Source organism: Bombina bombina, chromosome 3 (genome assembly GCF_027579735.1).
Source record: "Bombina bombina isolate aBomBom1 chromosome 3, aBomBom1.pri, whole genome shotgun sequence".
In the NCBI taxonomy this organism is placed as follows: domain Eukaryota; kingdom Metazoa; phylum Chordata; class Amphibia; order Anura; family Bombinatoridae; genus Bombina; species Bombina bombina.
Genome location: NC_069501.1, coordinates 987,389,333 through 987,417,225, shown reverse-complemented (window position 1 = coordinate 987,417,225; position 27,893 = coordinate 987,389,333). Strand labels below are relative to the sequence as shown.

The 27,893-nt window shown below is 40.8% G+C and overlaps 1 protein-coding gene across 1 annotated transcript in view; it reads right to left on the bottom strand.

The window, feature by feature from the left end:
* The window catches only part of SMARCC2 (SWI/SNF related, matrix associated, actin dependent regulator of chromatin subfamily c member 2), a 422,396-nt gene that overhangs the window by 299,641 nt on the left and 94,862 nt on the right, over positions 1-27,893 (bottom strand).

Genomic DNA, 27,893 nt, shown 5'->3' with positions numbered 1-27,893 from the left:
TGCTCCCTCCACCTTAGGGACCGTCTGCCATAAGTCTCGTGTGGTGGCTTCTATAGGGAACATCTTTCTAAATATCAGAGGAGGGGAAAAAGGCACACCGGGTCTATCCCACTCCTTGCTAATAATCTCTGTAAGCCTCTTTGGTATAGGAAAAACGTCAGTACACACCGGTACCGCATAGTATTTATCCAGCCTACATAATTTCTCTGGGATTGCCACCGTGTCACAATCATTCAGAGCCGCTAACACCTCCCCTAGCAACACGCGGAGGTTCTCAAGCTTAAATTTAAATTTTGAAATTTCTGAATCCGGTCTCCCCGAATCAGAACCGTCACCCACAGAATGAAGCTCTCCGTCCTCATGTTCTGCAAATTGTGACGCAGTATCAGACATGGCTCTCGTGTCATCGGCGGGCTCTGTCCTTAACCCAGAGCTGTCGCGCTTGCCTCTTAACTCGGGCATATTGTATAATACTTCTTTCATAACATTAGCCATATCATGTAAAGTGATTTGTAAGGGCCTTGATGTACTTGGCGCCTCAATCTCACGCACCTCCCGAGCGGGAGACGAAGGTACTGACACGTGAGGAGAGTTAGACAGCATAACTTCCCCCTCGTTGTCTGGTGATAATTTCTTTATCGGTACAGATTGACTTTTATTCAAAGTAATATCAATACAATTGGTACACATATTTCTATTGGGCTCCACATCGGCTTTTAAACATAATGAACAAGCAGATTCCTCTGTATCAGACATGTTTAAACAGACTAGCAATGAAACTAGCAAGCTTGGAAATTACTTTCAATAAGTTTACAAGCAATATAAAAAACGCTGCAGTTATAGTCAACAATTCTTTAAATGTATTAATTAGCAGAGGATTGCACCCATTAGCAAAATGGATGATTAACCCCTCAGTACCCAAAAACGGATATCAAATTAAGATTTAACGCTTTTATCACAGTCAAACACACTGTCACAGGTCTGCTGTGACTGATTACCTCCCTCAAAAACGAATTTTGAAGACCCCTGAGCTCTCTAGAGACGTCCTGGATCAAGGAGGAAGAAACAGGAAGACTGTGCTAGAATTTTAACTGCGCAACAAGGCGCTAAAAAAGGCCCCTCCCACTCATTTACAACAGTGGGAGACCTGATATAACAGTTTCTATGCAGAAATATACGTTAGCCATGTGGAAAAAAATCATGCCCAAAAGGATTTATCACCAAAGTACCTCACAAAACGAATAACATGCCAGTAAACGTTTTTAAAAAACAAACTTTCTTTTTTTTTTTTTTTAAAGTCATGCAAAGTTATCACTAAGCCTGCTACCAGTCGCTTCCACTGCAGATAAGGCTTAAGCATTATTTCAGTATTAACAGTATTTTCTCAGTCAAATTCTAGTCCCTAGAAAATAACTCTACTGTGCATACATTTATCAGCCTGATACCAGTCACTACTACTGCATTTAAGGCTGTACTTACATCATACGGGTAACAGCAGTGTTTTCTTAGTCAATTCCATTCCCAGAAAATAATGTACTGCACATACCTCATTTGCGGGGGACCCCGCATGCTATTCCCATTTTCTGAAGTTACCCCACTCCTCAGAATGTCGAGAACAGCCAGTGGATCTTAGTTACGCCTGCTAAGATCATAGAAAACGCAGGCAGTTTCTTCTTCCAAATACTGCCTGAGATAGAAAAACAGCACACTCCGGTGCCATTTAAAATAACAAACTTTTGATTGAAGAATAATTAAGTAAAAACTCCAACTCCTCTCGCGACCTCCTTCTTTTTTGAGGGTTGCAAGAGAATGACTGGATATGACATGTGAGGGGAGGAGCTATGTAGCAGCTCTGCTTGGGTGATCCTCTTGCAACTTCCTGTTGGGAAGGAGAATATATCCCATAAGTAATGGATGACCCGTGGACTGAACACACTTAACAAGAGAAATTAAATTTAAACAAAATATTCAATTTCCTCATATAGCATTTTCAGGAATGGGAAAAAATGCATATGCTAAAAAAGCAAACAGCATAAAGAGAGCACGGAGCATAAAGGAAGTGGGGTAATATAGCCAAAAAAATATTTGGCGCCAAGTTTGACACAGAACGCAAAGTGAAAATTTTTTGGTGCCAAACAAAATCCGGAAATGACGCAACTCGCATCATAACAAGTTCGACTTTGCGCCAAACAACCTAACGTCAATAAAGACACAGGAGGTTACGAAACTTGCGGCAAAAAAAATTTGCGCCAAAAATGACACAATAAATAACAGCATTTTGCACCCTCGCAAGCCTAGATTTGCCCGCGAAATGAAAGAAAAAACAAGTCAAATTGGAAAAAAAGACTAAACCCCAGGTAAGAATTTTTTAAAAAAAAATAACTTCCTAAAACACGATTTTCATACGATTCTCATACTGAAACTGTTAGACTTCAAAGGAAAATACACATAGACCTGACTCATGGCAAATATAAGTAAATAAATATATTTAAAACTTTATATTAATACATAAAGCGATAAACATAGCTGAGAGTGTCTTAAATAATGATACATACTTACCGAAGACACCCATCCACATATAGTAGACAGCCAAACCAGTATTGAAAACTATCAGCAGAAGTAATGGTATAAGAGTATATTGTCGATCTGAAAAGGGAGGTAGGAGATGAATCCCTACGACTGATAACAGAGAACCCTTGAAAAGATTTCCCATGAGTGAAACCATAAAAATCAACAGGCAATACTCTCTTCACGTCCCTCCGACAAACACTGTAACTCTGAGAGGAATTGGGCTTCAGAATGCTTAGAAGCGCTTATCATAGAAAACATAAAAATCAAGCACAATCTTACTTCACCACCTCAAAGCGGAAAAGCAAAGTTTGTAAAACTGAAGTATATGTGTGGTGGGAGGTGTATTTATAGGAATTTAAGGTTTGGGAAACTCTGCCCCCTCATGGTAGGAATGTATATCTCATACGTCACTAGCTCATGGACTCTTGCCATTTACATGAAAGAAATATATATATATATATATATATATATATATATATATACACACACACATATACATACCATTTTTTTGCAGAAAATTACAACTGCTCAAAATAACCAAAAATATAGTGTTTTCATTCCTCATAATGCAAAGATTATTAATTTAAACACAATACTTATGTTTTGACTTAGCAAGAGTTCAGAAATCAATACTTGGTGGAATAGTCCTGATTTTCAATCACAGCTTTCATGCGTCTTGGCATACCCTATGGGTGACTTTGTGCCACTCCTGGCACAAAAATTCAAGCAGCCCGGCTTTGTTTGATGGCTTGTGACCATCAATCTTCCTCTTGATCACATTCTAGAGGTTTTTAATGGGGTTCAGGTCTGGAGATTGGTCTGGCAATGACAAGGTATTGATCTGGTGGTCCTCCATCCACACCTTGATTGACCTGGCTGTGTGGCATGGAGCATTGACCTGCTGGAAAAACAATCCTCAGAGTTGGGTAACATTGTCAGAGTAGAAGGAAGCAAGTTTTCTACCAGGATAACTTTTGTGGAAGAATTTATCTTTCGAAGGATGCATGATTCAAGCCACGTACAAGGTTGTCCTGGAAGAAAACTTGCTTCCTTCTGCTCTGACAATGTTCCCCAACTCTGAGGATTGTTTTTTCCAGCAGCTCCATTCCACACAGCCATGTCAATCAAGGTATGGATGGAGAACCCAAGACACCCAAGAGCAATGTGAAAGACAGGTGGAGTGCATGCCAAGCGCATGAAAGCTGTGATTGTAAATCAGGGTTATTCTACCAAATATTGATTTCTGAACTCTTGCTAAGTTAAAACATTAGTATTGTGTTATTTAAAAATGAATATGAACTTGTTTTCTTTGCATTATTCATGGTCTGAAAACACTGCATCTTTTTTGTTATTTTGACCAGTTGTCATTTTCTGCAAATAAACACTATAAAAGGACAATAATTTTATTTGGAATTTGGGAGAAATTGCGTCTAACTGTTGTCAGTAGTTTATAGAATGAAACAAAAATGCTCATTTTACTCAAACACATACCTATAAATAGTAAACTCAGAGAAACTGATAATTTTACAATGGTCTATTTTTTTCCATATATATATATATATATATATAAAACATAATTTATGTAAGAATTTACCTGATAAATTCATTTCTTTCATATTGGCAAGAGTCCATGAGCTAGTGACGTATGGGATATACATTCCTACCAGGAGGGGCAAAGTTTCCCAAACCTCAAAATGCCTATAAATACACCCCCCACCACACCCACAATTCAGTTTAACGAATAGCCAAGAAGTGGGGTGATAAGAAAGGAGCGAAAGCATCAACAAGGAATTGGAATAATTGTGCTTTATACAAAAAAATCATAACCACTACAAAAAGGGTGGGCCTCATGGACTCTTGCCAATATGAAGAAATGAATTTATCAGGTAAATTCTTACATAAATTATGTTTTCTTTCATGTAATTGGCAAGAGTCCATGAGCTAGTGACATATGGGATAGCAAATACCCAAGATGTGGAACTTCCACGCAAGAGTCACTAGAGAGGGAGGGATAAAAATAAAGACAGCCAATTCCGCTGAAAAATAAATCCACAACCCAAATCAAAAGTTTTAAATCTTTATAATGAAAAAAAATGAAATTATAAGCAGAAGAATCAAACTGAAACAGCTGCCTGAAGAACTTTTCTACCAAAAACTGCTTCTGAAGAAGAGAAAACATCAAAATGGTAGAATTTAGTAAAAGTATGCAAAGAAGACCAAGTTGCTGCTTTGCAAATCTGATCAACAGAAGCTTCATTCTTAAAAGCCCAGGAAGTAGAAACTGACCTAGTAGAATAAGCCGTAATCCTCTGAGGTGGGGATTTACCCGACTCCAAATAAGCATGATGAATCAAAAGCTTTAACCAAGATGCCAAAGAAATGGCAGAAGTCTTCTGGCCTTTCCTAGAACCAGAAAAGATAACAAATAGACTAGAAGTCTTTCTGAAATCTTTAGTAGCTTCAACATAATATTTCAAAGCGCTTACCACATCCAAAGAATGTAAAGATCTTTCCAGAGAATTCTTAGGATTAGGACACAACGAAGGGACAACAATTTCTCTACTAATGCTGTTAGAATTCACAACTTTAGGTAAAAATTTAAATGAAGTCCGCAAAACCGCCTTATCCTGATGAAAAATCAGAAAAGGAGATTCACAAGAAAGAGCAGATAACTCAGAAACTCTTCTAGCAGAAGAGATGGCCAAAAGGAACAATACTTTCCAAGAAAGCAATTTAACGTCCAGAGAATGCATAGGCTCAAACGGAGGAGCCTGTAAAGCCCTCAAAACCAAATTAAGACTCCAAGGAGGAGAGATTGACTTAATGACAGGCTTGATACGAACCAAAGCCTGTACAAAACAATGAATATCAGGAAGATTAGCAATTTTTCTGTGGAACAGAACAGAAAGAGCAGAGATTTGTCCTTTCAAGGAACTTGCAGACAAACCCTTATCCAAACCATCCTGAAGAAACTGTAAAATTCTAGGAATTCTAAAAGAATGCCAAGAGAATTTATGAGAAGAACACCATGAAATGTAAGTCTTCCAAACTCGGTAATAAATCTTTCTAGACACAGATTTACGAGCCTGCAACATAGTATTAATCACTGAGTCAGAGAAACCTCTATGACTAAGCACTAAGCGTTCAATCTCCATACCTTCAAATTTAATGATTTGAGATCCTGATGGAAAAATGGGCCTTGAGATAGAAGGTCTGGCCTTAACGGAAGTGGCCAAGGTTGGCAACTGGACATCCGAACAAGATCCGCATACCAAAACCTGTGTGGCCATGCTTTAGCCACCAGCTGTACAAATGAACGCTCCATTATGATTTTGGAAATCACTCTTGGAAGAAGAACTAGAGGCGGAAAGATATAAGCAGGTTGATAATTCCAAGGAAGTGACAACGCATCCACTGCTTCCGCCTGAGGATCCCTGAACCTGGACAGATACCTGGGAATTTTCCTGTTTAGATGAGAAGCCATCAGATCTATTTCTGGAAGCCCCCACATCTGAACAATCTGAAAAAACACATCTGGATGAAGAGACCACTCTCCCGGATGTAAAGTCTGGCGGCTGAGATAATCCGCTTCCCAATTGTCTGTACCTGGGATATGGACCGCAGAAATAAGACAGGAGCTGGATTCCGCCCATGCAAGTATCCAAGATACTTCTTTCATAGCATGAGGACTGTGAGTTCCACCTTGATGATTGACATACGCCACGGTTGTGACATTGTCCGTCTGAAAACAAATAAACGGTTCTCTCTTCAGAAGAGGCCAAAACTGAAGAGCTCTGAGAATCGCACGGAGTTCCAAAATATTGATTGGTAATCTCGCCTCTTGAGATTTCCAAACCCCCTGCGCTGTCAGAGATCCCCAGACAGCTCCCCAACCTGAAAGACTTGCATCTGTTGTGATCACAGTCCAGGTTGGACGAACAAAAGAGGCCCCTTGAATTAAACGATGGTGATCTAACCACCAAGTCAGAGATAGTCGAATATTGGGATTTAAGGATATTAATTGTGATATATTTCTATAATCCCTGCACCATTGGCTCAGCAATTTAGGAGTGTGTATCTTCACTTGTCTCACGATTCGATTCGATTATCCTGTCAACGATTTAATTCCACGATGCATCACGATTACTGCCCATGATTTTCATGAACTTGTTCTATTCCATATTATTTATATATATATATATATATATATATATAGACACACATACAAACAACATATATATATATATATATACACACACAATCATACACACATACAAACAACATATATATATATATATATACACAATCATACACACACTATATATATAATATATAAATGCACACACACACACACATATATATATATATATATATATATATATATATATATATGCATAATACTTGCTTATGCACTGCAGTAAATACCATAAAGCCATTGTTTCTCTATCCTACCCTCCGACATGCTCCCCTACACTCCTCAGTTCTCATTCTTTCTCTGATCAGATGCACTTGTTTGGGGTTTTCTCATTTTCCTACTTGCATATATGTTTGTGTCAATCAGATTCTTTATTGAATCATCAGGACTGAAACAGATTCTGTTATAATAGAAAAATAAGAAGAAGTTTAAATATCATAAGTCCCCTAAAGATGTCAATTCTCGCACATCTGAGTATTAAATGGGTGATAAAAGTCAAACTTGAAACATTCAGATCAGTAGGGTTTGTGAAAGGACAATGCACATGCATGCAGCCAGCCACACTCTGCCACTTTGTTGTAAATATAAAGGGAATACTGGCTTTTAACACAGCAAGAGCAAATAAAAATACAGTGACACATATCACAGCTCTAAAGATCTTAAAATTTAAAAATAATAGTATGTTATCAAAATCATAATCTAACTGGATACATGGGGAAACACAACCGTTAAATTGCATATGATGTAGCCTGTGAATGCATCTAACTTCTGTGATTCACACAGTGTGGGCTATGGGGAAGTCAAACTTCTCTAATGTCTCTGAGGTGAATGAGAGAGTAGGACTATAGAACACAGACCCCGCAATGCACAACAATTGAGGGTTAATGTTTATCACAGGGCCTGTGTTCTATAACCCTGCTCTCTTTTACCTCAGAGACTTAAACTTTCTGCACCAGGTCATCCACCATCACTGCCGGGACTTGCTGATGACACCAGCACAACCATCCGTGGGCAAACGCCGTAACTGACCGCCAATACCGAGAGGAATCGCGGTATATGACAGCTCCAGACACAATCTAACCCGCTATACCTGTCCCAGCCAATAAAAGCAGCAAGACCACGGCAACGGCAAACGAACAGGCGCAGGGCTTGGTGCGTTGGTAAAATGTGCGCGGGGTCACGTGTCCTCGTGTGATGACGTCACTCCGGAATCGATTATTAACTTCAGTGCATCGATGCAGAATCGTTTAAGTCTGCATCGCGATGCATCGGACTAACAATTATTTTTGACATCCCTACTCAGCATACAAAGCTGAAGAGGTCTCATGTGAAAACGAGCAAAGGGGATCGCGTCCGATGCTGCAGTCATGAGACCTAAAACCTCCATGCACATAGCTACTGAAGGGAATGATTGAAACTGAAGGTTCCGACAAGCTGAAACCAATTTCAGACGTCTTTTGTCTGTTAGAGACAAAGTCATGGATACTGAATCTATTTGGAATCCTAAAAAGGTTACCCTTGTCTGAGGAATCAAGGAACTTTTTGGTAAATTGATCCTCCAACCATGTCTTTGAAGAAACAACACTAGTTGATTCGTGTGAGATTCTGCAGAATGTAAAGACTGAGCAAGTACCAAGATATCGTCCAAATAAGGAAACACCGCAATACCCTGCTCTCTGATTACAGAGAGTAGGGCACCGAGAACCTTTGAAAAGATCCTTGGAGCTGTTGCTAGGCCAAAAGGAAGAGCAACAAATTGGTAATGCCTGTCTAGAAAAGAGAATCTCAGAAACTGATAGTGATCTGGATGAATCGGAATATGAAGATATTCATCCTGTAAGTCTATTATGGACATATAATGCCCTTGCTGAACAAAAGGCAGAATAGTCCTTATAGTCATCATCTTGAATGTTGGTATTCTTACATAACGATTCAAAATTTTTAGATCCAGAACTGGTCTGAAAGAATTCTCCTTCTTTGGAACAATGAACAGATTTGAATAAAACCCTAGACCCCGTTCCTGAAAGGGAACTGGCACAATTACCCCAGATAACTACAGGTCTGAAACACACTTCAGGAAAGCCTGAGCCTTTACTGGGTTCACTGGAATGGGTGAGAGAAAAAAATTTCTCACAGGCGGTCTTACTTTAAAACCTATTCTGTAACATTGAGAAATAATGTTCTGAATCCAATGACTTTGGATTGAATTGATCCAAACATCCTTGTAAAATCTTAGTCTGCCCCCTACCAGCTGTGCTGGAATGAGGGCCGCACCTTCATGCAGACTTGGGGGCTGATTTTGATTTTTTAAATGGCTTGGATTTATTCCAGACTGGAGAAGGCTTCCAATTGGAAACCGTTCCCTTAGGGGAAGGGTTAGATTTCTGTTCCTTATTTTGACGAAAGGAACGAAAACGGTTAGCAGCCCTAAATTTACCCTTAGATTTTTTATCCTGAGGCAAAAAAAGCTCCCTTCCCCCCAGTGACAGTTGAAATAATAGAATCCAACTGAGAACCAAATAATTTATTACCTTGGAAAGAGAGAGATAGCAACGTTGATTTAGAAGTCATATCAGCATTCCAAGATTTAAGCCATAAAGCTCTTCTAGCTAATATAGCTAAAGACATATATCTTACATCAATTCTAATGATATCAAAAATGGCAAAAATTAAATTATTAGCATGTTGAATTAACTTAACAATGCTATACATATTATGATCTGGTACTTGTTGTGCTAAAGTTTCCAACCAAAAGGTTGAAGCAGCAGCAACATCAGCCAAAGAAATAGCAGGCCTAAGAAGAAGACCTGAACATAAATAAGCCTTCCTTATAAAAGATTCAAGTTTCCTATTTAAAGGATCTTTAAAAGAAGTACTATCTGCCGTAGGAATAGTAGTACGTTTAGCAAGAGTAGAGATGGGGATCTTTTCCCAAAACTCCAATCTATCAGTTGGCAATGGATACAGTTTCTTAAACCTTGAAGAAGGAGTAAAAGAAGTACCCAGTCTATTCCATTCCCTAGAAATTACATCTGAAATAGCATCAGGAACTGGAAAAACCTCTGGAATACCTACATGAGGTTTAAAAACCGAATTTAAACGTTTACTGGTTTTAATATCAAGAGGACTAGTCTCCTCCATATCTAACACCTCTTTTAATAAGGAACGAATATACTCCATTTTAAATAAATATGAGGATTTGTCAGTGTCAATATCTGAGGTAGAATCTTCTGAACCAGATAGATCCTCATCAGAGATAGATAAATCAGAATGCTGTTGGTCATTTAAAAATTCATCAAATTTATGAGAAGTTTTAAAAGACCTTTTACGTTTATTAGAAGGTGGTATGACAGACAAAGCCTTCTGAATGGAATTAGAAACAAATTCTCTCACATTAACAGGAATATCCTGAACATTAGATGTTGAAGGAACAACAACAGGTAATGGATTATTACTAATGGAAATATTGTCTGCTTTTGAAAGTTTATCATGACAACTAGCACAAACTACAGCCAGAGGAACAGTTACCACAAGTTTACAACAAATGCACTTAGCTTTGGTAGAACCGACATCAGGAAGCAGGTTTCCAGTAGTAGATTCTGATACAGGGTCAGCTTGAGACATCTTGCAATATGTAATAGAAAAAATAACATATAAAGCAAAATTATCAATTTCCCTATATGACAGTTTCAGGAATGGGAAAAAAATGCAAACAAAATAAGCCTCTGGAAACCAGAAGCAAAATGAAATAAGGGCTTAAATAATGTCAAAAATCTGGCGTCAAGTATGACGCACAACTGACAAAATATTTTTTGCCGTAGCGTTATGTTAGAGGCGCCCCTAAAAGGCTGACTGTGAAAGTGGCTATACTATGAAAATTAGACGTAAATATTACTTTGTGCAATAAATTCCTAATACAAATCACTATATAACCTCAATTATATATAGACTATGTGGGGGTGATCTAAATAGATTCTAAAACTAAAACAGAATTTATGCTTACCTGATAAATTACTTTCTCCAACGGTGTGTCCGGTCCACGGCGTCATCCATAACTTGTGGGAAATATTCTCTTCCCCAACAGGAAATGGCAAAGAGCACAGCAAAAGCTGTCCATATAGTCCCTCCTAGGCTCCGCCCACCCCAGTCATTCGACCGACGGACAGGAGAAAAAACAGGAGAAACCATAAGGTGCCGTGGTGACTGTAGTTAAAGAAAGAAATTCATCAAACCTGATTAAAAAACCAGGGCGGGCCGTGGAGCGGACACACCGTTGGAGAAAGTAATTTATCAGGTAAGCATAAATTCTGTTTTCTCCAACATTGGTGTGTCCGGTCCACGGCGTCATCCATAACTTGTGGGAACCAATACCAAAGCTTTAGGACACGGATGAAGGGAGGGAGCCAATCAGGTTACCTAAACAGAAGGCACCACAGCTTGCAAAACCTTTCTCCCAAAAATAGCCTCTGAAGAAGCAAAAGTATCAAATTTGTAGAATTTGGCAAAAGTGTGCAGGGAAGACCAAGTCGCTGCCTTACATATCTGATCAACAGAAGCCTCGTTCTTGAAGGCCCATGTGAAAGCCACAGCCCTAGTAGAGTGAGCTGTGATGCGTTCAGGAGGCTGCCGTCCGGCAGTCTCGTAAGCCAATCGGATGATGCTTTTTAGCCAAAAGGAAAGAGAGGTAGCAGTAGCTTTTTGACCTCTCCTCTTGCCAGAATAAACGACAAACAGAGAAGACGTTTGTCTGAAATCCTTTGTTGCTTCTAAATAGAACTTTAAAGCACGAACTACATCTAAATTGTGTAACAAACGTTCCTTCTTTGAAACTGGATTCGGACACAAAGAAGGCACAACTATTTCCTGGTTAATATTCTTGTTGGAAACAACCTTTGGAAGGAAACCAGGTTTAGTACGCAAAACAACCTTATCTGAATGGAACACCAGATAGGGCGGATTACACTGCAAAACAGATAACTCAGAAACTCTTCTAGCAGAAGAAATAGCAACCAAAAACAGAACTTTCCAAGATAACATCTTGATATCTATGGAATGTAGAGGTTCAAACGGAACCCCTTGAAGAACTGAAAGAACTAAATTCAGACTCCAGGGAGGAGTCAAAGGTCTGTAAACAGGCTTGATCCTGACCAAAGCCTGAACAAAAGCTTGAACATCAGGCACAGCTGCCAGTCGTTTGTGTAACAAGACAGATAAAGCAGAAATTTGTCCCTTTAGAGAACTCGCTGATAATCCCTTATCCAAACCTTCTTGTAGAAAGGAAAGGATCCTAGGAATTTTGATCTTACTCCATGAGAATCCCTTGGATTCACACCAACAGATATATCTTTTCCATATTTTATGGTAAATTTTTCTAATTACAGGTTTTCTGGCTTGTACCAGAGTATCTATTAAAGAATCCGAAAACTCACGCTTAGATAAAATCAAGCGTTCAATTTCCAAGCCGCCAGCTGGAGGGAAACTAGATTTGGATGTTCGAATGGACCTTGTACTAGAAGATCCTGTCTCAAAGGTAGCTTCCATGGTGGAGCCGATGACATATTCACCAGGTCTGCATACCAAGTCCTGCGTGGCCACGCAGGAGCTATCAAGATCACTGAGGCCCTCTCCTGCTTGATCCTGGCTACCAGCCTGGGAATGAGGGGAAACGGTGGAAACACATAAGCTAGGTTGAAGGTCCAAGGCGCTACTATTGCATCCACTAGAGTCGCCTTGGGATCCCTGGATCTGGACCCGTAGCAAGGAACCTTGAAGTTCTGACGAGACGCCATCAGATCCATGTCTGGAATGCCCCATAATTGGGCAAATATCTCCGGGTGGAGTTCCCACTCCCCCGGATGGAATGTCTGACGACTCAGATAATCCGCCTCCCAGTTTTCCACTCCTGGGATGTGGATCGCAGATAGGTGGCAGGAGTGATCCTCCGCCCATTTTATGATTTTGGTCACTTCTCTCATCGCCAGGGAACTCCTTGTTCCCCCCTGATGGTTTATGTAAGCAACAGTCGTCATGTTGTCTGATTGGAATCTTATGAATCTGGCCTTTGCTAGTTGAGGCCAAGCCCTGAGAGTATTGAATATCGCTCTCAGTTCCAGAATGTTTATCGGGAGAAGAGACTCTTCCCGAGACCATAGACCCTGAGCTTTCAGGGAGTCCCAGACCGCGCCCCAGCCCACTAGACTGGCGTCGGTCGTGACGATGACCCACTCTGGTCTGCGGAAGCTCATTCCCTGGGACAGGTGATCCTGGGTTAGCCACCAACGGAGTGAGTCTCCGGTCTTCTGATCTACTTGAATCACTGGAGACAAGTCTGCATAGTCCCCATTCCACTGTTTCAGCATGCACAGTTGTAATGGTCTTAGATGAATTTGCGCAAAAGGAACTATGTCCATTGCTGCAACCATCAACCCTACTACTTCCATGCACTGAGCTATGGAAGGTCGTGGAACAGAGTGAAGAACTTGTCAAGCGTTTAGAAGTTTTGACTTTCTGACATCTGTCAGGAAAATCTTCATTTCTAAAGAATCTATTATTGTCCCCAAGAAAGGAACTCTTGTCGACGGAGACAGGGAACTTTTTTCTATGTTCACTTTCCATCCATGAGATCTGAGAAAGGCCAGAACGATGTCTGTGTGAGCCTTTGCCTTTGAAAGAGACGACGCTTGTATCAGAATGTCGTCCAAGTAAGGTGCCACTGCAATGCCCCTTGGTCTTAGAACCGCTAGAAGGGACCCGAGTACCTTTGTGAAAATCCTTGGAGCAGTGGCTAGCCCGAATGGGAGAGCCACAAACTGGTAATGATTGTCCAGAAAGGCGAACCTTAGAAACTGATGATGATCTTTGTGGATAGGAATATGTAGATACGCATCCTTTAGATCCACGGTAGTCATAAATTGAACCTCCTGGATTGTAGGTAAAATCGTTCGAATAGTTTCCATTTTGAAAGATGGCACTCTGAGAAATTTGTTTAGGATCTTTAAATCCAGAATTGGTCTGAAAGTTCCCTCTTTTTTGGGAACTACAAACAGATTTGAGTAAAAACCCATTCCTTGTTCCACGGTTGGAACTGGGTGTATCACTCCCATTTTTAACAGGTCTTCTACACAATGTAAGAATGCCTGTCTCTTTATTTGGTTTGAAGATAAGTGAGACATGTGGAACCTTCCCCTTGGGGGTAGTTCCTTGAATTCCAGAAGATAACCCTGAGAAACTATTTCTAGTGCCCAGGGGTCCTGAACATCTCTTGCCCAAGCCTGAGCAAAGAGAGAGAGTCTGCCCCCTACTAGATCCGGTCCCGGATCGGGGGCTACTCCTTCATGCTGTTTTGGTAGCAGCAGCAGGCTTCTTGGCCTGCTTACCCTTGTTCCAGCCTTGCATCGGTTTCCAAGCTGGTTTGGTTTGTGAAGCATTACCCTCTTGTCTAGAGGCTGCAGAGTTGGAGGCCGGTCCGTTCCTGAAATTGCAAAAGGAACGAAAATTAGACTTATTCTTGGCCTTGAAAGGCCTATCTTGTGGAAGGGCGTGGCCCTTACCCCCAGTGATGTCTGAGATAATCTCTTTCAATTCTGGCCCAAAAAGGGTTTTACCCTTGAAAGGGATATTAAGCAATTTTGTCTTGGAAGATACATCCGCTGACCAAGACTTTAGCCAGAGCGCTCTGCGCGCCACAATTGCAAACCCTGAATTTTTCGCCGCTAATCTTGCTAACTGCAAAGCGGCATCTAAAATAAAGGAATTAGCTAACTTAAGTGCGTGAATTCTGTCCATAACCTCCTCATACGGAGTCTCTCTACTGAGCGACTTTTCTAGTTCCTCGAACCAGAACCACGCTGCTGTAGTGACAGGAATAATGCACGAAATAGGTTGCAGGAGGTAACCTTGCTGTACAAAAATCTTTTTAAGCAAACCCTCCAATTTTTTATCCATAGGATCTTTGAAAGCGCAATTATCCTCTATAGAAATAGTAGTGCGCTTGGCTAGTGTAGAAACTGCCCCCTCGACATTAGGGACTGTCTGCCATAAGTCCTTTCTGGGGTCAACCATAGGAAATAATTTCTTAAATATAGGAGGGGGGACAAAAGGTATGCCGGGATTCTCCCACTCCTTATTCACTATGTCCGCCACCCGCTTGGGTGTAGGAAAAGCGTCGGGTGCACCGGAACCTCGAGGAACTTGTCCATCTTGCACAATTTTTCTGGAATGACCAGGTTGTCACAATCATCCAGAGTAGATAGCACCTCCTTAAGCAGTGCGCGGAGATGCTCTAATTTAAATTTAAATGTCACAACATCAGGTTCAGCCTGTTGAGAAATTCTACCTGAATCAGAAATTTCCCCATCTGACAAAACCTCCCTCATGGCCACTTCAGATTGGTGTGAGGGTATGACAGAGCAATTATCATCAGAGCCCTCCTGCTCTACAGTGTTTAAAACAGAGCAATCGCGCTTTCTCTGAAATGCAGGCATTTTGGATAAAATATTTGCTATGGAGTTATCCATTACTGCCGTCAATTGTTGCATAGTAACAAGCATTGGCGCGCTAGAAGTACTAGGGGTCTCCTGCGTGGGCAAAACTGGTGTAGACACAGAAGGAGATGATGTAGAACTATGTCTACTCCCTTCATCTGAAGAATCATCTTGGGCAACTTTATTATCTGTGGCAGTACTGTCCTTACTTTGTTTGGACGCTATGGCACAATTATCACACAATTTTGAAGGGGGAGACACATTGGCTTCCATACATACAGAACATAGTTTATCTGAAGGCACAGACATGTTAAACAGGCTTTTTTTCTCTTCAATTTCTAACTACCTATTGGTATCTGTGAGAGGGACCATTCTGTATTTGGCTGGTAGAAATAAGCGCTGATTCATACATCTTTCCTAAAACAGGCTTAAACTTGTCAATAAAGTACAAAAACCGTTTTAAAACAAAACCGTTACTGTCTCTTTAAATTTTAAACAGGGCACACTTTATTACTGAATATGTGAAAAACTATGAAGGAATTGTTTAAATTTAATCAAATTTTCACCACAGTGTCTTAAAGCATTCAAAGATTTGCACCCCAAATTTCAGACCTTTAACCCTTAAAATGAGGAAACCGGAGCCGGTTACAGTTTTAACCCCTCTACAGTCCCAGCTACAGCCTTTGCTGCGACTTTACCAAACCCAGGGGGGTATACGATACCAAATGAAGCCTTCTAGGAACCTTTTCAACTACTTTCAGACCCACACACATGCAGCTGCATGTCCTGCTGTCAAAAGTAACTGCGCAGTAATGGCGCGAAAATGAGGCTCTGCCTACTACAGAGAAGGCCCTTCCTGACTGGGAAGGTGTCTAAACCAGTGCCTGACGTAAAAAAACGTTCCCCAAAGTTTATAAAGTGTGAATTTCAACATAAAGCTGAATAAAATGCCCAAATAAAGCAATCGATCTAGCCCATAAAAGTGTCTACCAGTTTTATAGCCCATATTAAGCCCTTTATTCTGTTTGAGACTAAGAAAATGGCTTACCGGTCCCCATGAGGGGAAATGACAGCCTTCCAGCATTACACAGTCTTGTTAGAAATATGGCTAGTCATACCTTAAGCAGAAAAGTCTGCCAACTGTTTCCCCCAACTGAAGTTATCTCATCTCAACAGTCCTATGTGGAAACAGCAAACGATTTTAGTTACTGCTGCTAAAATCATATTCCTCTCACAAACAGAACTTCCTCTCACAAACAGAACTCTTCATCTTTTTCTGTTTCAGAGTAAATAGTACATACCAGCACTATTTTAAAATAACAAACTCTTGATAGTAGAATAAAAAACTACAACTAATCACCACATACTCTTCACCATCTCCGTGGAGATGCTGCTTGTTCAGCGGCAAAGAGAATGACTGGGGTGGGCGGAGCCTAGGAGGGACTATATGGACAGCTTTTGCTGTGCTCTTTGCCATTTCCTGTTGGGGAAGAGAATATTTCCCACAAGTTATGGATGACGCCGTGGACCGGACACACCAATGTTGGAGAAAATGAGATTACACTTACGGACCCAATGCTCACTCGTGTTAAACTAATCAAAAATATGAAATTTATATAGATAGATACAAATATGATTTAATGTATGTAAAAAATACAAAGAAATTGACAATTCAATATCTCGGTAAAAAATAAGATTATAAATCAATAAAATTTAGACACCGGTGTCGCTATCAGTTAAAATTAAATACACTATTATACGTAACTTTGCATAAAAACATTGATATAATCATCTAATGATAGAGGCGTTTTAAGATTTGCTGCTACTAACAGCCATGTATTACATGCATGAAGATATAAGGCACTTGCGATATATTCACAATACTTAATAAATGTGTTCTGATATTCAGTAAAATTGTAGGTAATATATTAGTCCATTATTTCTCTTCTTTAGCGTATGAATAATGGATTTTGAATGTCCAGGTCTGTATCGTGGTGTGTTTAGGTACAATGTTATTGGACTATTCAATTTTCGATGAATGAGCAACTGTTTCAAGATGTGGTTAGTTTGTGTTCCAGATGGTTGCTATATTGTGATTTCAATTGATAGTCACTGTTGTTTCTTCGGCTTCAGAGCTGGTACTAATGTTTGTGTACTCACAGTTCTTAGAAGCTACTTTGTTTCACTAGATGCTTCGACCGACTGGTCTGCTTACAGTCTGTTTTGCTGTGTAAAATCTTATCCAATCCGTGTGAAGTATGATGAGTGCGCACACTTTTTGAAAAACTTGTCTGTTGGTTCCCCGTCTCCTACCGTTTCTATCTGTATTCAGAATTGGTTCTGGGAGTGGGATGTAGCAATCTCCTACCAATTCAGTTTGCACCTAAATGTGTTAGTGCAATACTGATATAGGTCCTGGGAGATCTGTTTAGCGTGTCTTTAGATCTGGGAGCTGAGTAGTATGATCTACGCGTTTCAGCTAAAAAACATAATTTATGCTTACCTGATAAATTTATTTCTCTTGTAGTGTATCCAGTCAACGGATCATACATTACTTGTCCGATATTCTCCTTCCCAACAGGAAGTTGCAAGAGGATCACCCACAGCAGAGCTGCTATATAGCTCCTCCCCTCACTGCCATATCCAGTCATTCGACCGAAACAAGCCGAGAAAGGAGAAACCATAGGGTGCAGTGGTGACTGTAGTTTAATTAAAATTTAGACCTGCCTTAAAAGAACAGGGCGGGCCATGGACTGGATACACTACAAGAGAAATAAATTTATCAGGTAAGCATAAATTATGTTTTCTCTTGTTAAGTGTATCCAGTCCACGGATCATCCATTACTTGTGGGATACCAATACCAAAGCTAAAGTACACGGATGATGGGAGGGACAAGGCAGGAACTTAAACGGAAGGAACCACTGCCTGTAGAACCTTTCTCCCAAAAACAGCCTCCGAAGAAGCTAAAGTATCAAATTTGAAAAATTTGGAAAAGGTATGAAGCGAAGACCAAGTCGCAGCCTTGCAAATCTGTTCAACAGAAGCTTCATTTTTAAAGGCCCAGGTGGAAGCCACAGCTCTAGTAGAATGAGCTGTAATCCTTTCAGGGGGCTGCTGTCCAGCAGTCTCATAGGCTAAACGGATTATACTCCGAAGCCAAAAAGAAAGAGAGGTTGCCGAGGCCTTTTGACCTCTCCTCTGTCCAGAGTAAACAACAAACAGGTTAGATGTTTGACGAAAATCTTTAGTAGCTTGTAAGTAAAACTTCAAGGCACGGACTACGTCTAGATTATGCAAAAGACGTTCCTTCTTTGAAGAAGGATTAGGGCACAATGATGGAACAACAATCTCTTGATTGATATTCTTGTTAGAAACCACCTTGGGTAAAAACCCAGGTTTTGTACGCAGAACTACTTTATCTGAATGAAAGATCAGATAAGGAGAATCACAATGTAAGGTAGATAACTCAGAGACTCTTTGAGCCGAGGAAATAGCCATCAGAAACAGAACTTCCCATGATAGAAGTTTGATATCAATAGAATGAAGGGGTTCAAACGGAACCCCTTGAAGAACTTTAAGAACCAAGTTTAAGCTCCATGGAGGAGCAACAGGTTTAAACACAGGCTTAATTCTAACTAAAGCCTGACAAAATGCCTGAACGTCTGGAAGTTCTGCCAGACGCTTGTGTAAAAGAATAGACAGAGCAGAAATCTGTCCCTTTAAAGAACTAGCTGATAATCCTTTGTCCAAACCCTCTTGGAGGAAGGACAATATCCTAGGAATCCTAACCCTACTCCATGAGTAATTCTTGGATTCACACCAATGAAGATATTTACGCCATATCTTGTGGTAGATTTTCCTGGTGACAGGCTTTCGTGCCTGTATTAAGGTATCAATGACTGACTCGGAGAAGCCACGCTTTGATAGGATCAAGCGTTCAATCTCCATGCAGTCAGTCTCAGAGAAATTAGATTCGGATGATTGAAAGGACCTTGTATTAGAAGGTCTTGTCTCAGAGGCAGAGTCCATGGTGGAAAGGATGACATGTCCACCAGATCTGCATACCAGGTCCTGCGTGGCCACGCAGGCGCTATCAGAATCACTGATGCTCTCTCCTGTTTGATTTTGGCAATCAGTCGAGGGAGCAGAGGAAACGGTGGAAACACATAAGCCAGGTTGAAGAACCAAGGAGCTGCTAGAGCATCTATCAGCGTCGCTTCTGGGTCCCTGGACCTGGATCCGTAACAAGGAAGCTTGGCGTTCTGGGGAGACGCCATGAGATCCAGTTCTGGTTTGCCCCAACGATGGACCAATTGAGCAAACACCTCCGGAAGGAGCTCCCACTCCCCCGGATGAAAAGTCTGACGACTTAAAAAATCCGCCTCCCAGTTCTCTACGCCCTGGATATGGATCGCTGATAGGTGGCAAGAGTGAGTCTCTGCCCAGCGAATTATCTTGGAGACTTCTGACATCGCTAGGGAACTCCTGTTTCCCCCTTTGATGGTTGATGTAAGCCACAGTCGTGATGTTGTCCGACTGAAATGTGATGAACCTCAGTGTTGCTAACTGAGGCCAAGCTAGAAGAGCATTGAATATTGCTCTTAACTCCAGAATATTTATTGGGAGGAGTTTCTCCTCCTGAGTCCATGAACCCTGAGCCATCAGGGAGTTCCAGACTGCACCCCAACCTAGAAGGCTGGCATCTGTTGTTACAATCGTCCAATCTGGTCTGCGAAAAGTCATACCCTTGGACAGGTGGACCCGAGATAATCTCTGGTTTCCTGATCCAGATTTAGTAGAGGTGACAAATCTGTGTAATCCCCATTCCACTGACTGAGCATGCATAATTGCAGCGGTCTGAGATGCAGGCACGCAAATGGCACTATGTCCATCGCAGCTACCATTAAGCCGATTACTTCCATGCACTGAGCCACCGCAGGGCGCGGAATGGAGTGAAGAACACGGCAAGCATTTAGAAGTTTTGATAACCTGGACTCCGTCAGGTAAATTTTCATTTCTACAGAATCTATAAGAGTCCCTAGGAAGGAAACCCCTGTGAGAGGAGATAGAGAACTCTTTTCTTCGTTCACTTTCCACCCATGCGACCTCAGAAATGCCAGAACTATCTCTGTATGAGACTTGGCAATTTGAAAGCTTGACGCCTGTATCAGGATGTCGTCTAGATAAGGAGCCACTGCTATGCCTCGCGGTCTTAGAACCGCCAGAAGTGAGCCCAGAACCTTTGTAAAAATTCTCGGGGCTGTAGCCAACCCGAAGGGAAAAGCTACAAATTGGTAATGCCTGTCTAGAAAGGCAAACCTTAGGAACCGATGATGATTCTTGCGAATCGGAATGTGAAGGTAGGCATCCTTTAAGTCCACTGTGGTCATGTACTGACCCTCTTGGATCATGGGTAAGATGGTTCGAATAGTTTCCATCTTGAATGATGGAACTCTGAGGAATTTGTTTAAGATCATTAGATCCAAAATTGGTCTGAAGGTTCCCTCTTTTTTGGGAACCACAAACAGATTTGAATAAAAACCCTGTCCTTGTTCCGTCTGCGGAACTGGATGGATCACTCCCATTACTAGAAGGTCTTGCACGCAGCGTAGGAATGCCTCTTTCTTTATCTGGTTTGCAGATAATCTTGAAAGGTGAAATCTCCCTTGTGGAGGAGAAGCTTTGAAGTCCAGAAGATATCACTGAGATATGATCTCCAATGCCCAGGGATCCTGAACATCTCTTGCCCACGCCTCGGCGAAGAGAGAAAGTCTGCCCCCTACTAGATCCGTTGCCGGATAGGGGGCCGTTCCTTCATGCTGTCTTGGAGGCAGCAGCAGGCTTTCTGGCCTGCTTGCCCTTGTTCCAGGACTGGTTAGATTTCCAGGCCTGCTTGGATTGAGCAAAAGTTCCCTCTTGTTTTGAAGCAGAGGAAGTTGATTCTGCACCTGCCCTGAAATTTCGAAAGGCACGAAAATTAGACTGTTTGGCCCTCGATTTGGCCCTGTCCTGAGGAAGGGTATGACCCTTACCTCCAGTAATGTCAGCCATAATTTCTTTCAAACCAGACCCGAATAAGGTCTGCCCCTTGAAAGGAATGTTGAGTAATTTAGACTTTGAAGTCACGTCAGCTGACCAGGATTTAAGCCATAGCGCCCTACGCGCCTGGATGGCGAACCCGGAATTCTTAGCCGTTAGTTTAGTCAAATGAACAATGGCATCAGAAACAAATGAGTTAGCTAGCTTAAGTGTTCTAAGCTTGTCAATGATTTCAGTCAATGGAGCTGTATGGATGGCCTCTTCCAGGGCCTCAAACCAGAACGCCGCCGCAGCAGTGACAGGCGCAATGCATGCAAGGGGCTGTAAAATAAAACCTTGTTGAATAAACATTTTCTTAAGGTAACCCTCTAATTTTTTATCCATTGGATCTGAAAAAGCACAACTGTCCTCAACCGGGATAGTGGTACGCTTTGCTAAAATAGAAACTGCTTCCTCCACCTTAGGGACCGTCTGCCATAAGTCCCGTGTAGTGGTGTCTATTGGAAACATTTTTCTAAATATAGGAGGGGGGGAAACGGCACACCGGGTCTATCCCACTCCTTACCAATAATTTCTGTAAACCTTTTAGGTATTGGAAAAACATCAGTACACACCGGCACTGCATAGTATTTATCCAGTCTGCACAATTTCTCTGGCACTGCAATTGTGTCACAGTCATTCAGAGCAGCTAACACCTCCCCAAGCAATACACGGAGTTTCTCAAGCTTAAAATTAGAAATATCTGAATCAGGTTTCCCCGAGTCAGAGATGTCACCCACAGACTGAAGCTCTCCGTCCTCAGGTTCTGCATATTGTGACGCAGTATCAGACATGGCTCTTACAGCATCTACGCGCTCTGTATCTCGTCTAACCCCAGAGCTATCGCGCTTGCCTCTTAATTCAGGCAATCTGGCTAATACGGCTGACAGGGTATTATCCATGATCGCAGCCATGTCCTGCAAAGTAATCGCTATGGGCGTCCCTGATGTACTTGGCGCAATATTAGCGTGAGTCCCTTGAGCGGGAGGCAAAGGGTCCGACACGTGGGGAGAGTTAGTCGGCATAACTTCCCCCTCGAGAGAACCCTCTGGTGACAATTCTTTTATAGATAAAGACTGATCTTTACTGTTTAAGGTGAAATCAATACATTTAGTACACATTCTCCTATGGGGCTCCACCATGGCTTTTAAACATAATGAACAAGTTGTTTCCTCTGTGTCAGACATGTTTGTACAGACTAGCAATGAGACTAGCAAGCTTGGAAAACACTTTGAACCAAGTTAAGAAGCAATATAAAAAACGTTACTGCGCCTTTAAGAAAAACAAATTTTGTCAAAATTTGAAATAACAGTGAAAAAAGGCAGTTACACTAACGAAATTTTTACAGTGTATGTAACAAGTTAGCAGAGCATTGCACCCACTTGCAAATGGATGATTAACCCCTTAATACCAAAAACGGAATAACAAATGAAAAAAACGTTTTTAAAACCAGTCACAACTGAAACAGCTCTACTGTGGCTGTTACCTTCCTCAAACACGACTTTTGAAGCCTTTTGAGCCCTTCAAAGATGTCCTGTATCATGCAGAAGGAAGCTGAATGTCTCTGTCTGTAATTTTAGCTGCGCAGAAAAGCGCTAAAATAGGCCCCTCCCACTCATATTACAACAGTGGAAAGCCTCAGGAAACTGTTTCTAGGCAAAAATCAAGCCAGCCATGTGGAAAAAAACTAGGCCCCAATAAGTTTTATCACCAAGCATATATAAAAACGATTAAACATGCCAGCAAACGTTTTATATTGCACTTTTATAAGAGTATGTATCTCTGGTAATAAGCCTGATACCAGTCGCTATTAAATCACTGTATTTAGGCTTAACTTACATTAATCCGGTATCAGCAGCATTTTCTAGCAAATTCCATCCCTAGAAAAATGTTAACTGCACATACCTTATTGCAGGATAACCTGCACGCCATTCCCCCTCTGAAGTTACCTCACTCCTCAGAATATGTGAGAACGGCAGTGGATCTTAGTTACTTCTGCTAAGATCATAGAAAACGCAGGCAGATTCTTCTTCTAAATGCTGCCTGAGATAAAATAGTACACTCCGGTACCATTTAAAAATAATAAACTTTTGATTGAAGAAAAAAACTAACTATAATACACCACTCTCCTCTTACTACCTCCATCTTTGTTGAGAGTTGAAAGAGAATGACTGGGTATGGCAGTGAGGGGAGGAGCTATATAGCAGCTCTGCTGTGGGTGATCCTCTTGCAACTTCCTGTTGGGAAGGAGAATATCCCACAAGTAATGGATGATCTGTGGACTGGATACACTTAACAAGAGAAATAGCCTTTATCAAGAGCCAAGAATGTCTGCAACAAACACGAGCGTCATAGATGACGCAACTACGTGAAAACTCTCGGCGACAACTAAGACGCCGGAAATGACGAAATTGCGTCAACAAACGTAATTTTCGTGCCAAAAAGTCTTGCGCCAAGAATGACGCAATAAATTGTAGCATTTTGCGCTCCCGCAAGCCTAACAGCCCGCAATTTAGAAAAGAAAGTCAATTTAAAATTTTATTATTTTTTTTTATATATATATTTATAAATGCATTTCCCAAAAGATTAAACTGACAGTCTGTAAGAAGGAAATATACTGATTAACCTGAATCATGGCAAATATAATTACAAACATTATATTTAGAACTTTACATATAAAGTGCCAAACCATAGCTGAGAGTGTCTTAAATAAAAGGAAAAGATACTTACCAAAAGACACTCATCTACATAAAGTAGATAGCCAAACCAGTACTGAAACGAGAATCAGTAGCGGTAATGGTATATAAGAGTATATAGTCGATCTGAAAAGGGAGGTAGGAGATGAATCTCGACGACCGATAACAGAGAACCTATGAAATAGATCCCCGTTAGGATGACCATTGTATTCAATAGGTAATACTCCCTTCACATCCCTCTGTCATTCACTGCACTCTGAGAGGAACCGGGCTTCAGCATGCTGAGAAGCGCATGTCAACGTAGAAATCTAGCACAAACTTACTTCACCACCTCCATAGGAGGCAAAGTTTGTAAAACTGAATTGTGGGAGTGGTGGGGGGTGTATTTATAGGCATTTTGAGGTTTGGGAAACTTTGCCCCTCCTGGTAGGAATGTATATCCCATACGTCACTAGCTCATGGACTCTTGCCAATTACATGAAAGAAATATATATATAATTACTACAATGAGAATACTGTTATATAGTTCTCATAACACATGGACTCTCCTGAACCTAACAAGGTTTGTTACCATGGAAACAAGATTATATATATATATATATATATATATATATATATATACATACACATACATACACACACACACACACACACACACAGACACAGTATGTATATATGTATATATATATATATATATATATATATATATATATATATACATACATATACACACACACATATACAAAACACGGAAGGGAACTGCACTCTCATACCGGACCGGGTACACATCCCATAACCCTGCAACATGCTCAGCCCTGGGTGCCACTGGCACTCACAGAAAGCTGTGCTGTCCCCAGAGTCACAGGCAGTTAACCCCAGACAGGTCTGGGTGCAAGAACCATAGGGAAAATTACAAAACAAATTAATACTACACACAGAGAAAACCCAGCACTCACTTACAAGCTCTCAGCTAAGATTTAAGAGCAAAAATGGAAAGGTTAGTTACCACATCTGGCCAAATGGGACAAGCCCAGGTACCTCGTCAAGGTCCTTTCCAATACCTGGGACCCTAAAACAGCCACACAATGCAAGCTCTCAAATCCAAACATCTGGGAACAAGGGAAGGGTGCACAGGCATATGTAATCACTCTAGACAAATACAAAACACGGATGGGAACTGCACTCTCATACCGGACCGTGTACACATCCCATGACCCTGCAACATGCTCAGCCCTGGGTGCCACTGGCACTCACAGGAAGCTGTGCTGTCACCAGAGTCACAGGCAGTTAACCCCAGACAGGTCTGGGTGCAAGAACCATAGGGAAAATTACAAAACAAATTAATACAACACACAGAGAAAACCCAGCACTCACTTACAAGCTCTCAGCTAAGATTTAAAAGCAAAAATGGAAAGGTTAGTTGCCGCATCTGGCCAAATGGGACAAGCCCAGGTACCTCGTCAAGGTCCTTTCCAATACCTGGGACCCTAAAACAGCCACACAATGCAAGCTCTCAAATCCAAACAAACTGGGAACAAGGGAAGGGTGCACAGGCATATGTAATCACCCTAGACATATACAAAACACGGAAGGGAACTGCACTCTCATACCGGACCGGGTACACATCCCATGATCCTGCAACATGCTCAGCCCTGGGTGCCACTGGCACTCACAGGAAGCTGTGCTGTCCCCAGAGTCATGTGATTACATATGCCTGTGCACCCTTACCTTGTTCCCAGATTGTTTGGATTTGAGAGCTTGCATTGTGTGGCTGTTTTAGGGTCCCAAGTATTGGAAAGGAACTTGACCTTTCCATTTTTGCTTTTAAATCTTAGCTGAGAGCTTGTAAGTGAGTGCTGGGGTTTCTCTATGTGTTTTATTAATTTGTTTTGTCATTGCACACAGACCTGTCTGGGGTTAACTGCCTGTGACTCTGAGGACAGCACAGCTTCATGTGAGTGCCAGTGGCACCCAGGGCTGAGCATGTTGCAGGATCATGGGATGTGTACCCGGTCTGGTATGAGAGTGCAGTTCCCTTCCGTGTTTTGTATATGTCTAGGGTGATTACATATGCCTGTGCACCCTTCCCTTGTTCCCAGTTTGTTTAGATTTGAGAGCTTGCATTGTGTGGCTGTTTTAGGGTCCCAGGTATTGGAAAGGACCTTGAAGAGGTACCTGGGCTTGTCCCATTTGGCTAGATGCGGTAACTAACCTTTCCATTTTTGCTTTTAAATCTTAGCTGAGAGCTTGCAAGTGAGTGCTGGGTTTTCTCTGTGTGTTTTATATATATATATATATATATATATTGCCGCCTCCTCTTGGCCCTCTTTCCACTCACTCACCCCCATTGAGCGCACAAGAGACTCTGCTCAAAGGTGGCACTGAGGAAACAGTCTGAACTGGGACAGCAGCACAGGGCTTTTATTCTAGCTCCATCTCCGTTTCCCTTCTGTTCCTTCTGAGATTTATTGTACTTTTGCTATTTAAACCCATAGCCTTATCAGAAATCACCACTTTACTTAGTATTACCAGTAGGGTTGCCAGCTGGCCTTCAAAAAAATACTGGACAGCCAAACAGATAACCAGGGGGTGGGAGGGCAAAGACGCAAGGTTTAAAGCACAGTGCAAAAAGCTAGAGGCTTTTAGGGTAACAAAGCTGTGCTTAGTGTTTGTAGAGAAAAATAATGTGATCAGCACTGTATAATAACCTAATAAAGAGTATAAAAATGTACATACAGCAAAGAAAAGAAGGAATCCACATGCAATAAAGAGCGAACCTGCATAAAGAAATTATGCAAATTGATCATTGATTATCGCGCAGTGATTGGTTGTATTATAATAAAGCTGTGTTATGCTGTACCCGTTGTTTTTGGAGGATGGGTTAAGTTTCAAAATTTACAAAATTGAAAAGTAAGGGAATATTCCATATTATAACATTTTATTACTTTAATGTTTATATGTTGTTAAAGGAGCGTATGCACTACTGGGAGCTAGCTAATCACATCAGGTGAGTCAATAACAAGAGGCATATATGTGCAGCCACCAGTCACCAGCTAGCTATCAGTAGTTATTGCTGCTCCTGAACATACCAAAATATGCTTTTCAACCAAGGATACCAAAATAACAAAACAACATTTTGAAATAGAAGTAAGCTGAAAAGTTGTTTAAAATTGCATGCTCTATCAGAATCTTGAAAGTTTTATTTTGTGTTACACGTCCCTTTATTAAGAAATAAATATTTTTAGATCAACACACAAATCACATTAAAGGGACAGTAAAGTGAAAATTAAACTCAGATAGAACAGCAATTACAAACAACTTTCCAATTCACTTCTATACTCTAGTCTGCCTTGTTATCTTAGTATTATTTCCTGAAAAGCATACCCAGTTAGGCTTGCGGATGCAATGCACTACAGAACAACAAAAATGGTAATAAAATTAAACAGTCTCTTGAGATTTGTATGTAATAATATATGTATAATATAATAATATTGTGAGTGTATATAAATATATATATATATATATATATATATATATATATATATATATATATATATATATATATATATATATATATATATATATATATATATATATATATAGGGGTATATTAAGATAATAAATATATATATATATAAATATATATATATATATATATATATATATTTATATTTATAAATTGTGTGGGTGAAGGAAGTGTAATATATTAAAAATATTTAAAAGAACTGTCCTTTGAGTGCCTGAGACATACCTCATTTTTGTTGATAGCATTTTAGATTGAGTCTCCCGTCAAGTGAGACTTTATTCAAAAGTCAATGGCCACCACCCAGCTACTTCATAATGCCACCCAGCTATCAAAATATATATAA